Genomic DNA, 12239 nt, shown 5'->3' on the forward strand with positions numbered 1-12239 from the left:
GGATTTGTTGAAGCCTACTAGGACTACTCCACCTAGGATATTTAATTGAAATCACTATTAAAATGTCTTAGCATAGATCTTGTGATTGGCACTTGCTTGATAACGGATCAACTCTATACAATGTCCTTCTTGATCCTTTGTGATCAGATATAACATTGTTGTATCCTTCACTATCCTTTGTTCTCCTCAAACTAATTTCGCAATATACTCTTGCTACTAATTCACCTTGAATGCTCTACAAACTATCTTGTTTGATCCTTCAATTCAATCATTCACCCCTTGTTACATTATTTTCCTTACAAAAAGTTTAGGGCTTTGTTCTCCTTAAAAAGACTTTGGTGGCTTAGAGTTAGGTATGAATCTAGGGCTAAGATTCATCTTAAACCTTTCTATTTTCTGATTGGCTACATGTAATTGCATAGGGAATCCACATATAGATTCATCCTTATCTCCAAAAGATCAAGATTGATCCTTAAGCCAGCTTGAAAATGATTTACATAGTTATTTTTTCCATTACAAACAAATATGTCAAAACTGTGTCACTTGGCATATGAGGTTACTAATGCTTGGCATGCATTGTATTTCTACTTCTGACTTGGCACCTAAACTACTTGGCATAAATTTTTTACATGACATGGTCTACATACTTGGTGCCTGAGTGACTTGGCATATGAGTGACTCAACACTCATTACAACTCGGCATGGTCTAATGTTTACATGTTGTACTTGACATGCATTACTAGTTCAACATGAACTAAGTAAATGACTTAAGTGTGTTGACACTCAATTGTCAAAACCAATCTAAATTTAACATAAGGTATCATATCAACCTAATGGAGCTAATTTATTGATCATATGCAATATTATAAAATGCAATTTAACTAGGTAGGGTTGGTTCACCTATAATTGTGATTAAAACCCAGATGTACCAATGTTGTGGTGTTCTCTCCTCTCCTTATTAGAAATAAAAACTTGTGAATCAAACCTCACCTAAACCTTATGACTCAAAAAGCTATCTTTATCATGTTGACATCTCTCTAGAATGTATTCTATCCTAGTATGTGTTAGCATAGTTTTTATTACCTATAAAAAAAATTTTGTTGTATGTTTGCCCCAAATTTTGGGCATGACAATCACATGAAAAAATATAGAAGATGCCACATGGCATAACCAAAATTATTTCTCATCCTCCACACAAGTCATAGTATATGAAATGATAAAATAATATATATCATGAAAAGATACAACATCTTGTAGGATCTCAAATAATCAAAGTACCATATACTAGTATATGACCATAGAAAATATGACAAGATAAGAAGAATAGAGTAAGTACATAAGGTACATCCAACATCAACATCTAGCTATCGAATCTTAGTGGTATAAGAAAAAATACCACTAACCTCATGGAATCTAAATGACCCACTGCCACTATGTTGAGGAGATAATCTCAAGTCCTACATAGATAACAATCCAAAAGTCATTATAGGAATCTAGGTCAAGGAATCCTTCTAGTAATCTATCTCAAGGTACCTAGTACAAAGGCAACATCGAATCCCAAAGGCAAAAATGACACATAGAAAACATGGTATGCATGTGGGCAAGTGTTATCACATGATCCAACTCTAAGGTTACCTTGGTATTTTCTCAGGACTCCAAACCCCTAGTGACCCTACGTGGCATCGGTTTCCTTTCTTGCAGATAAGGCATACTGATAAGGCAAGCTGACAACCAAGCATCCTCTCTACTCCAATCCTAGCCTATGCTAGCACTTGAGGCATGGGAAAGGTGATATAATGACTCTTGTTAATTTATTTTAACTTATTACTACAACTTGCAATGGGTTACCCAAGAAGCTTTTTTAGGGCTTTGACCTCCATTACAAGACACAAGTTATAGAATACATATAGATAACCTACCCTAAGATCATAAAAGTATATCATAAATCACAATAATCACATCGGTTCTATATAAGCAACTGGAAAGACTAATAGAAAGATGATTGAAACTTCATAGGTTACACCAAGAAAATCACAACACATGAGCTTAAAAAGACGAACTTGATCTCATCATAGAAACACACAAATATAGGACTTTGGTTGGGAATGAAATAATCATGACAAAACAACATCATATAACAACATCGTAAAAACATCAACTTCCCAAGCCTCTAGGAAACATTCCTAATTGTCCAAACTACTAGGTTTTTCCAAACCCCATCACAAGATAAAACATAACATCTCAACATGCATTTAAAATAAGTGTAGTTATTTTGTCAATTTAGTTTTCGATATATTTTCATAAATCCTGATTTGAGTAAAAGTTCAAGTTTCATTTGAATTTTTTTTCCTACTATATGTATTTTCCATGATTAGTTCACCATAATATAATTCCCTATTTTCATAGTTTAAAAGAACCCATCTCTACTAAAATCTATGTTTATATTTAGTTCCTAATATGATTATTTAATTGATATTTTTAAAAAATACATTAAACTTAGTTTAATAAAACAACTAAATTTAACTACTTAAAAAATCAAACTATTATTATTAAAATAGTATTAATTAATATAAATAAATAAATAAATAAATAAAAATTTAATAACATATAATAAAATATGTTATTTTTTTTAAGAAAAAAAACTTAACCCTTAGAGAGGGGACAATAATCAATGACATGCCCAAGGCAACAACTGTTTCCCTTACGCAACCTCGACTTGCGAGCTGTGAGGTATAGATGGGGATGGGGATGTGGTGGCTCCCATCCCCACTTCATACATACATACATACATACATATATCATTTTTAATTTTTATTTATAATAGCCCCCCTCCCCTTGACATGAATCCCAAAAATGATACTTATCAGAGTAAATAGTTTACTGTATAAGTATTACACACACACACACACACACACACACACACATGTTTTTTTATATTTCTATTTACTAATTTGATAGAGGGAATAATTATAACCAATTAAATTAATCAAACATTGAACTTTTCCTAGTTTTAAACCCTACCCATGAACTAAATTTTCATCTATTCAAATATTTTCAATGAGGGTTTCAATTTTCTTTTTCTTTTTCTTTCACACATGTTTCAACAATGAAGAGAAATAAATTCAAAACAAGGGTTTCAATTAAAAACATGTTTTCAATCAAAAAATTGATATAACAGGCACAAAGAAGACAAAATCTTTTCAATAGGCTTCATGGCAACATTTTGATTGGCCCAAATGAAATTAACCTATTATGTCCCTAAGTTTTCTAAACATTTCTTTTTCAACAATTAAACAAAAAGAGTTAGCATAATGGAAGCAATAATAATATACATACATAAGCAATACATTAATGGTTACATCTCTCAAGGGTGTAAGAATTTTTTTAAGGAAAAAATCACCCAAGATCAAGGAACTCAAGCACAAGCACAAAATGGACCAACAAAGTATGATCAAAATAATAATATGATATTCAATTGATGTAATGCCATGTAGATACACACTCGAAGTGCTTGTATATAAAGGCCTCTAAAATGCTTCTAGAATGTCTACGAGTTAGCACACTAATAAGTCTTACAACAGGGCACATGTCCACTAGGAGTGGATTATCCCCTATTGAGCATAGGAGTTTGTACAATGATGAGAGGATAAGCCTACAAAGGTATAGCACATAAAATTATGTTATACACACCATGTGCTAAAATAAGAGTGAAAATAACTATGTTTTCTACATGACAACTTAGTTAATTATACAAACTCTAGTGTTGTAGACACCATGTACTAAATTAGAGTTGCTTACTTCTATGTTGTCAACATGACAACTCATAAGAGTACAAAAAGTCCTAGGTGTCTAACCTAATAAATAATAAAATAATGCATTGACCTAAGTAAACTTAAGTAAAGTGTAAATAGTGAATATTTATTTACACCAACACCCCCCCTTAAGTGCAACTTAGGGGAATGCACTTAATCTTATAAAAGCTAGGATGAAAATGCATGATGGGTCCCAACTACTAGGCCATGTTAGGTACCCATGTACATAATGCAATGTAAGCTCTCATAAAGTGGAGAAAGAGTGAAAACCTCATGGGAAAAACCATCCCCCAAAAAGAGAGATGAAAAATCGAGATGCATGGATGGATGGAGTAATCAAGACCTCCCTATTACAACATACATCAAGTATTTACAATAGAGAAGTATGAGAAGAACACAATCCCAATAGAGGAAAAGGTCCCTCCCATAAAAGAGAAGAAGAAAGGAGACATGGTAGTCTCCTCCCCCCCCAAATGTAGAATGCATAACAGTGATAGCTACTCCAATGTAGAAGCTGATCCATGACTGCTGAATAATGTTCCTCCCGTTTGGAAGAAACAATGTCATATATACATATGAGATGCTTTACCAATGTGTAGAAAGAATCTTGAACATGAATGGTGTCTCTGAAACCTACTCAACTATCTCTGTGTCGATACTGACTATCACCCCTTCCAATGTTGCTGAAAAGAACAATGTTAGATCTAGAAAGGATGGTTGTAGAACATATCCCAAAGAACCAACTATCTCCTCAAATAATAAAGAGACCTCTTGCAACTGTTGTACATAAGGATCCACAATCATATCAACCTAGAAAGATTGATCATGTAGAGAATGGACAAGAGGGTTAGAGTGAGCTCTCACAACAATTGAAGAAGGATATTCTTCATGAAAGAGAAGATTTATATCATCAATTATTTCTCCCAAATCTACTATTTATGACTCCACAAAAAAACCTGAAATATCTATTATGTATTCATCCCCTAATGCTAGAACTAGAAGAAAAGGTGTACCCAACTATTCTAGATTTCATGGGCCTATCACTATAGCAATGTTTTCATGTGGAATGTGTTGATGATGTGACCTTGTCCTGTATCTATCAATAGGATCCCATAGATATGAATCTATTGAATCACTATCACTATTGTCACTATCAGTTTCTACAATATATGAAGTATGAAGAGGATTAGAGGATAAGCTAGGTGAACTTTCCTCAAAGTGTACATTTCTGTCTACAAAATCTCATGAGTCTCAAGATCCATTAGTCTAGTTGTCTTAACACTATCTTCATATCTGATGAAAGTACAAGGCCTTGGTGGTCGTGCCTTGCATTCCCTGGAAGATATGTTTGCCCATGTTGGACAACCAAAGAATCTAAAGTGTTTCACAACTAGTTTTCTATTGCACCATGCCTCAAAAGGAGTCTTTCAATCTAACACATAATGAGGAGACCTATTAAGTATGTGATTGGCACTACTGATAGCTTCAACTTCAAGTGTTGGATCAAGAGACTTGGCTTGAATCATGCAACTTTCCATAGAGTTAAGAGTTCTAATCCTCATTACTGCAACATTTATCTTGTGCAGACCAAATGCTACTAGATTCTAAAGATGAATACCCTCAAGTTCACAAAAGTCTCTAAGTCTTGAGTTCACATATCTACTTTCATTGTCCATACGAAGAACCTTGATGGCTTTCCTTGACTACTTTTCAACATGACTCTTGAAGGCTAGAAACTAATCAAACACTTCATTCTTCTGATCAAGAAAGTAGACCCATGTGTAGGGCAAAAAAGTCATCAATGGAAGTGAGGATGAAGTAACCCTTACTAACTGATGTTATTGCAAAAGGACAAATGATGCTTTTGAAGACTTCCCTTTATCAAACTTCTCCTCTAGATGCATATCCACTAAACAAGTTGAACATTCACCCTTAGAAAAGTTGATTGTAGGTAGACCTTTGACCATATTGTTTGAGAAAAGTTGATGAAGATAGCAGAAGGCAAGATGTCCATACCACTCGTGCCATAATTTTCTTTGTGAATGAGATTGATTCAACAAGGCATGTGAAGGAGACTTAGGCACAAGGTGGGAGAAGGAATAAAGCCTTTTTCCATGATTGACTTTCCCCATTGCAACCAATGAATCATATTTAAGATTGTGCACTATTACTAAATTAGGAAGGAGCTCAACTTTATTGCCATCTCCGTAGTGAGTGATTTGGTAGATTGAAAGGAGATTAGAGCTAAGGTTGGGAACATAGAGAACTTCTTTGAATTCCCCATTTTCCATCTCAACTTGTCCTTTCCCTTCAACTTCCATTTTTGTATAATCTCCTACAAAGATGTGAGGTAACTGAGATTGCTTCAATAAAGAAGAGTCTCCTTTTGAAAACCCATATGATATGAAGCACCTGAGTCAAGAATCCATTCCCCTAAAGAACTTGAATCAGCCGTACGTGCTTTCCCTTTTCCCTTTGAAGTGGGTGGAGTTGAATCCTTGGAAGAATTTGGATTTTGTTCTTCCTAAGTAAGTTTTCTAACTCATCAATTCTCTTAGTCTTGCAATGATGCTCATCATGACTCAGTTTCTTGCAATATGCACAAAATAGTTTATCCTTCTTATCATTATTTTCCTTCTTGTTGGTAGAAGAACTTTCTTGTTGTGAGGAGGAAGATTGTTGTGTCTCTAATTGTTATTTTTTCTTCCACTACTTTTTCTTTCTATTGGTAGACTTTTTTCCTCGTTGATTTGATTGGTTCTCATTGCCAACCACCAATGCTTTGGTCTTTGATGACTTGAGAATTTCCACTTCTATCAACTTGGATTGTTCCAACATCAACATTTCTACAAATGCATCAAATGTAGGCTTAGTGAAGGCACTTCCCATGGTCAACCTGCTAGTGTTGTAACTCAAAACAAAAGATGCATACTCTAAAGGTAGCCTCTTCAAGATGTGATGAATCAATCGATCATCCTTCATGGGATTATCACAATCCTTAAGTAGTGCTCTCAATTCATTGGCTTTGTTGATATAATCATGAATTGTGTCAAAATTCTTAGAATCCAATAGAAGTAAATCATCCTCAATTTATAATCTCTTTTCCTCATCCACCTTACCATACAACCCTGCAAGTTTGTCCCAAGCACCCTTGGCTTCCTTGAAGCTGGAAATGTGGAAGAAGGGATCTCTATGAACACAACTCTTGATAATTCCTAAAGTCTGATAGTCTTTAATTTTCCAATCAACTAGTGTTGTAGCATTAGTGGGTTTGGTAATTGTATCATCAACATATATATTTAAACCTTTTTCCATCAATCTACTCCATAAAATATCTTTCCATGTGGCATAATTGTGTGAAGTTAGAAGTAGAGTTTTAGGTGAACCCATGATGTAGAAAATTAAAAGAGCACAAAGGAGAGAAAGAGAGACACAAGAACACAAGACACCCCCCCCCCCCCCCCCCCAAAAAAAAAAAATTGATGCTTTTGGCACTTTATATGTAGTGCATTTATAATAGGCTACTTGTCAAAATGGACAAAGTGGACTTCTAATTTTGTTTTTTACAACTAGCTTTGAGGTTTAAATTTGGTACTAAGTATTGTAGTTTTAAAGTACAACAATTTTGAAAAGTAATCAAAGCAATACAATGCAAAAAAGGACCTAATTCTGAAAGTGATATTTTTGTCCACACAACTCTATAATCTGAGAATAGATCTATAAAGTAGACAAAAAATTAAAGACTTTAAAAAAAATGGAACCTAAGAATGTGTCTAGATGAGCCCATACGAAGCATTTAAAGTTGCAAAATGTAGGATTGGACATGTATAGTCACCAAAAAATGCAATTTCTAACAAATTTGTGCACCAAAACTAGAAAATAATTGCACCACTAAAAAGTTGAGGAAATTATACCCAAAATAAAAAAAAATTGCACCTAATTTGGAGTTTGCGTGACTTAGTTATGGCCTCCCAAAGTCAGACTATCAAATCAAAACTAAATCTAGAGAGGGGTATAGGAAGCAAACTACAAGGTTAAATTTGATGATAAAATAGCCATCACAACAATGCAAAATGGCCTTCTAATGATGGTCAAATGATTGTCAATTTTAACATAGTAAAATGCTTACATCAAAAGAAAATCCCCCTTGGTGACGTGGTAGTGACATCATCTAATGTCAGTTGTATGGTTTTACAAATAATGTTAGGGTGTGCTGAGATAGCCTATCAACATGACTAGTATGACATTGTAAGGTGGCTTCTGACTAGGAGGGTACAATCCACATGTCTATCTATTGGTCGTCGCATGTCTTGTGAATTGGCGTCAATGTGGTGTTGAGGTGGATAGCCACCATGGAGGGTGTTGATGCGGACCAGCAATGCATGGACATGGTAGTGATGCAACTAATCTATGTGTGTATTGCATGGTTTGATAGATTTCTAGAGCAGAGGATGCATGGGTGGCCTTTAAGGTGCCATGTGTTGTTGTGGATCGAGTTGACAAAAATTGGTGGGAAATGGCCACACCAGGAAAGTTTGAACAGGTCGCAGCCAAAATTAAATAGTTGTGCCAAGAGTATTAAAGGTGTTGTCAGTGGTTGGTAAGGAGTTTATCCCACATGCGGTGGGTAAAAACTTTTGCAATGTTTAAAATGAAAGGCTTATGCACATCAAACAAAGTTGAAAAAGTCAACCATTGTAAGGAGCTGGATGTATGTGTGGTGCTTGTTGTCAGTTAGGCTTGGCCAATAGTGTGAAAGCTAGAATGTGAAGCCTATCCAGAATTTGAACCATGATTTTTTAGAAAAAGGAATATTTTCCCTATGGGGCCAGGGTTTCACCACTCGGTTCTTACAAAAAAAATTCTCTGCTGGCCTAGTAGGCCTTAAAAAAAATTTCAAAAAATTGCTCCAAAAAATGAAGAAAAAATTTGATGAAAATTGTATAGAAAATAACATTTATATGAAAATGAATTAAATAGATCTAATAAATGCTCATACTGGATTTGCAAATCGAGCCTTCAAGTGCCAGTTTGCAAAATGTTTTTTTGCCTCAAATTCGACTATGACCTAGGGTAGGTGAATTTATAGTCAAATTTCATCGAATTGATGTTTCAAATGCAATGGTGAGGTTTGTTTTGGCTCTAGATGCTCCTAATGATTGCGATACTCTAGATTTGAGTCGAGGTCTTCTGAGAGGTGAAGCAAGAAAATGGTCTCCAATGGATATGTGGAGAGAGATTCCCTCAGCTCTAGTACTATGTAAGAATTTTCCTTAGGAAAAAATCACCCAAGATCAAGGAACTCAAGAACAAGCACAAAATGGACCAACAAAGTATGACCAAAATAACAATATGATAGTTAATTGATGTAATTTCATGTACATACACACTAGGAGTGCCTGTATATAAAGGCTTCTAGAATGTCTAGGAGTTAGCACATTGATAAGTCTTACAACAAGGCACATGTCCACTAGGAGTAGATTATCCTCCATTAAGCACAAGAGTTTGTGCAATGATGAGAGGATAAACCTACAAAGGTATAGTATGTAAAATTATGTTGTACACACCATGTGCTAAAATAAGAGTGTGAATAACTATGTTTTCTATATGAAAAATCAGTTAATTATGCAAACTCTAGTGTTGTAGGTACCATGTACTAAATTAGAGTTGCTTACTTTTGTGTTGTCAATATGAAAACTCATAAGAGTATGAAAACTCCTAGGTGTCTAACCTAATAAATAATAAAATAATGCATTGACCTGAGTAAACTTAAGTAAAGTGTAAATAGTGAATACTTAATTATACCAACAAAGGGTTCCATGACATTGAATCACATACATAAGTTTTATTAAGATTAAACTTGATACATAAAAAAGACTACATCATACAATAACCATAAGTACAAAATCAAATTTAAAATAATATAAAAGTACATAAGATGCCACATGACATAACCAAAATGCATAATCATCCTCTGTACAAGTCACAGGGTATCAAATGCTAAAAGAATATACATCAAGATAAGATACCACATCTCATAGGATCTCAATTAATTGAAGTACAATCAATCAAAATATGACCATAGAACAAAATCACAAGATTAGAACAAGCCATCTATTACATCAATCATACCTTGGTCAATTATGAGCTCAATTGCTCTTTTATTGAAAAGGCTTGCCTAGCCATAGTTTTTACTTCCCAAAAGCTAAGTCACTACCTTCTAACACACAAAGTCAAGCTCGTATCCAAAATCAACCCCCTCAAATATCTTCTTAGCAAAACAACATTAACAGCTAAATGGGTGATGATTCTAAGTGAGTTTGACATTAAGTATGTTTATAGGAAGGCAATCAAAGGGCAGGCCATTTCCAATCAATTGGTAGATATGCCTATACAGAGTTCAAATCATATCCTAGCAAATTTCCTAGACATGCACATTCTTCAAAAAGAGCTAGTAATGTGGAAATTCTATTTTGATGGTTCCTACACACACCATGGATCAGGCACCAATATCTTGTTCATCATGCCACTAGGTGTCACCATCCTTAAGTCTTACAAACTGATTTTCCCCTACACAAACAACATGGTTGAATATGAAGTTTTGGTCTTAGGTCTCAATCTAGCTTTAGAATGCAAACTGGTAGCACTAGAGGTTTAAGGAGACTCCCAATTGATCATAATTCAAGTTACTGACACTTATCAGACCAAAGATGAAAAATTATTGCCTTATAAACATATGGTTAACACACTAAAGGCATGTTTTGTTCACATTACTTTTGAAGAAATTCCAAAAGAGATAAATAGAGCAGCAAATGCTATTGCCACCCTAGCCTCCTTACTCCAGCTCCTGGAGTAGCACGAGTAGTATGAGTTCTTAGTAGAAGAGGAGGTTCAACCCACATTTGTTCAACTTGATTCCCTTATCATTTGCCACTTAGGCACTCTCAAATTCCTTTGGTATAGCCCCATCATCACTTACCTACATGATAACACCATTCTGTCTAACCTCTCACATAACTAAAAATAAAATTCCATTCGACAAACCTCCCATTACACCTTGGTGGCTGATACATTGTATAGGAAAGGTCTTGACGGTACTTTATTTAGATGTCTCAAAAAGGGCAAGTCTAGAGTCACTCTATAGGAAGTCCATGTAGGGATTTGTGGGTCACACTCCAGCGGGTTCATACTAGCAAAGAAGATTCTTAGGATGGGTTATTTCTAGCCAACCATGGAAAAAGATTCTATCGACTATGTCAAAACATGCAAGAAATGCCAAATCCATGGTAACCTTGTTCATGCACCAGCCTAAGAGCTCAACCCTTTGGCCACACCATGGCCTTTTTATCAGTGGGGCTTTGATTTGATTGGGGCCATCCATCCACCCTCCTTTAGTGGGCATAAATGGGTTATCACCACCACCAAATACTTCACCAAGTGGGTTGAAGCGGTGCCACTTGCTAACTCTACAAGAAAATAGATCTCCTCTTTTATTCTCAACCATATCATTTGTCAGTTTGGCATACCTCACGCCATTCTCACATCCTCAAAAAGAGCCATCAACAATATTGGTAGAGATTGGCATTTACAGTTGAACTCTACCCTTTTAGCCTACAAGAAAAGTGTTTGGATGCCTATAGGTGTGACACCCTTCTCCTTGGTTTACGGCTATGAAGCTATTTTCCCTTTACAGGTTGAGATCCCATACTTGAGAGTTACTCTTTGAGATGTCCTATCAAATAAGTATTATAGAGTGGCCCATCTAGAATAGCTAGAGTTGTTAGAAGAACATCAACTTATAGCACATGAACATCTCAAAGTGTATCATAATAGATTATCAAGACATTACAACAAAAAGGTCAAACCTCGCGTTTTTTAGATTGGTGACCTAGTGCTCCGAGAAAACCCTAAGAACAAAGAAATGAGGGAAAATAAAGGAAAATGGGAGGTCAATTGGATTGGTCCTTACCTTATCACATAATCATTTGGGACTAGTACTTACAAATTTTCAGATTGTGATGGTGCAAAACTAGTAGAACCCATCAATTGCATCCATCTCAAATAATTTTATGTCTAAAAGCTTTGGAAAGAACATCCAAAATACCAAAAAAAAAAAAGAATTGGTACAAAAGAAGTGAGCATACCACCTTTGGTTTGAAAAGGGGTGAGAGACAACACTTTTGGACTCCCCTAAACAACAGAAGTCCTTCAATTCTGAAAAGTAATCAAGACAGCCTTCAAGCAACCTCCTTTGGACAAATTTTTCTTGTTTCAAGCACCGTCAAGTTAATTTCACACATACCCAATTGAGGAACACTTGTGGGTTACAATTCCAAGGTCTTTTGGCATCAAATGTGGTTCAAAATAGCAAAAATAGCCAATATGATAGTAGCAATAGAGCAAGGCACACAGAGCCCGTAATAGCAA

The sequence above is a fragment of the Cupressus sempervirens genome, chromosome 10 (assembly GCF_028749045.1).
Source record: "Cupressus sempervirens isolate cs-2001-9-10 chromosome 10, ASM2874904v1, whole genome shotgun sequence".
NCBI lineage: Eukaryota > Viridiplantae > Streptophyta > Pinopsida > Cupressales > Cupressaceae > Cupressus > Cupressus sempervirens.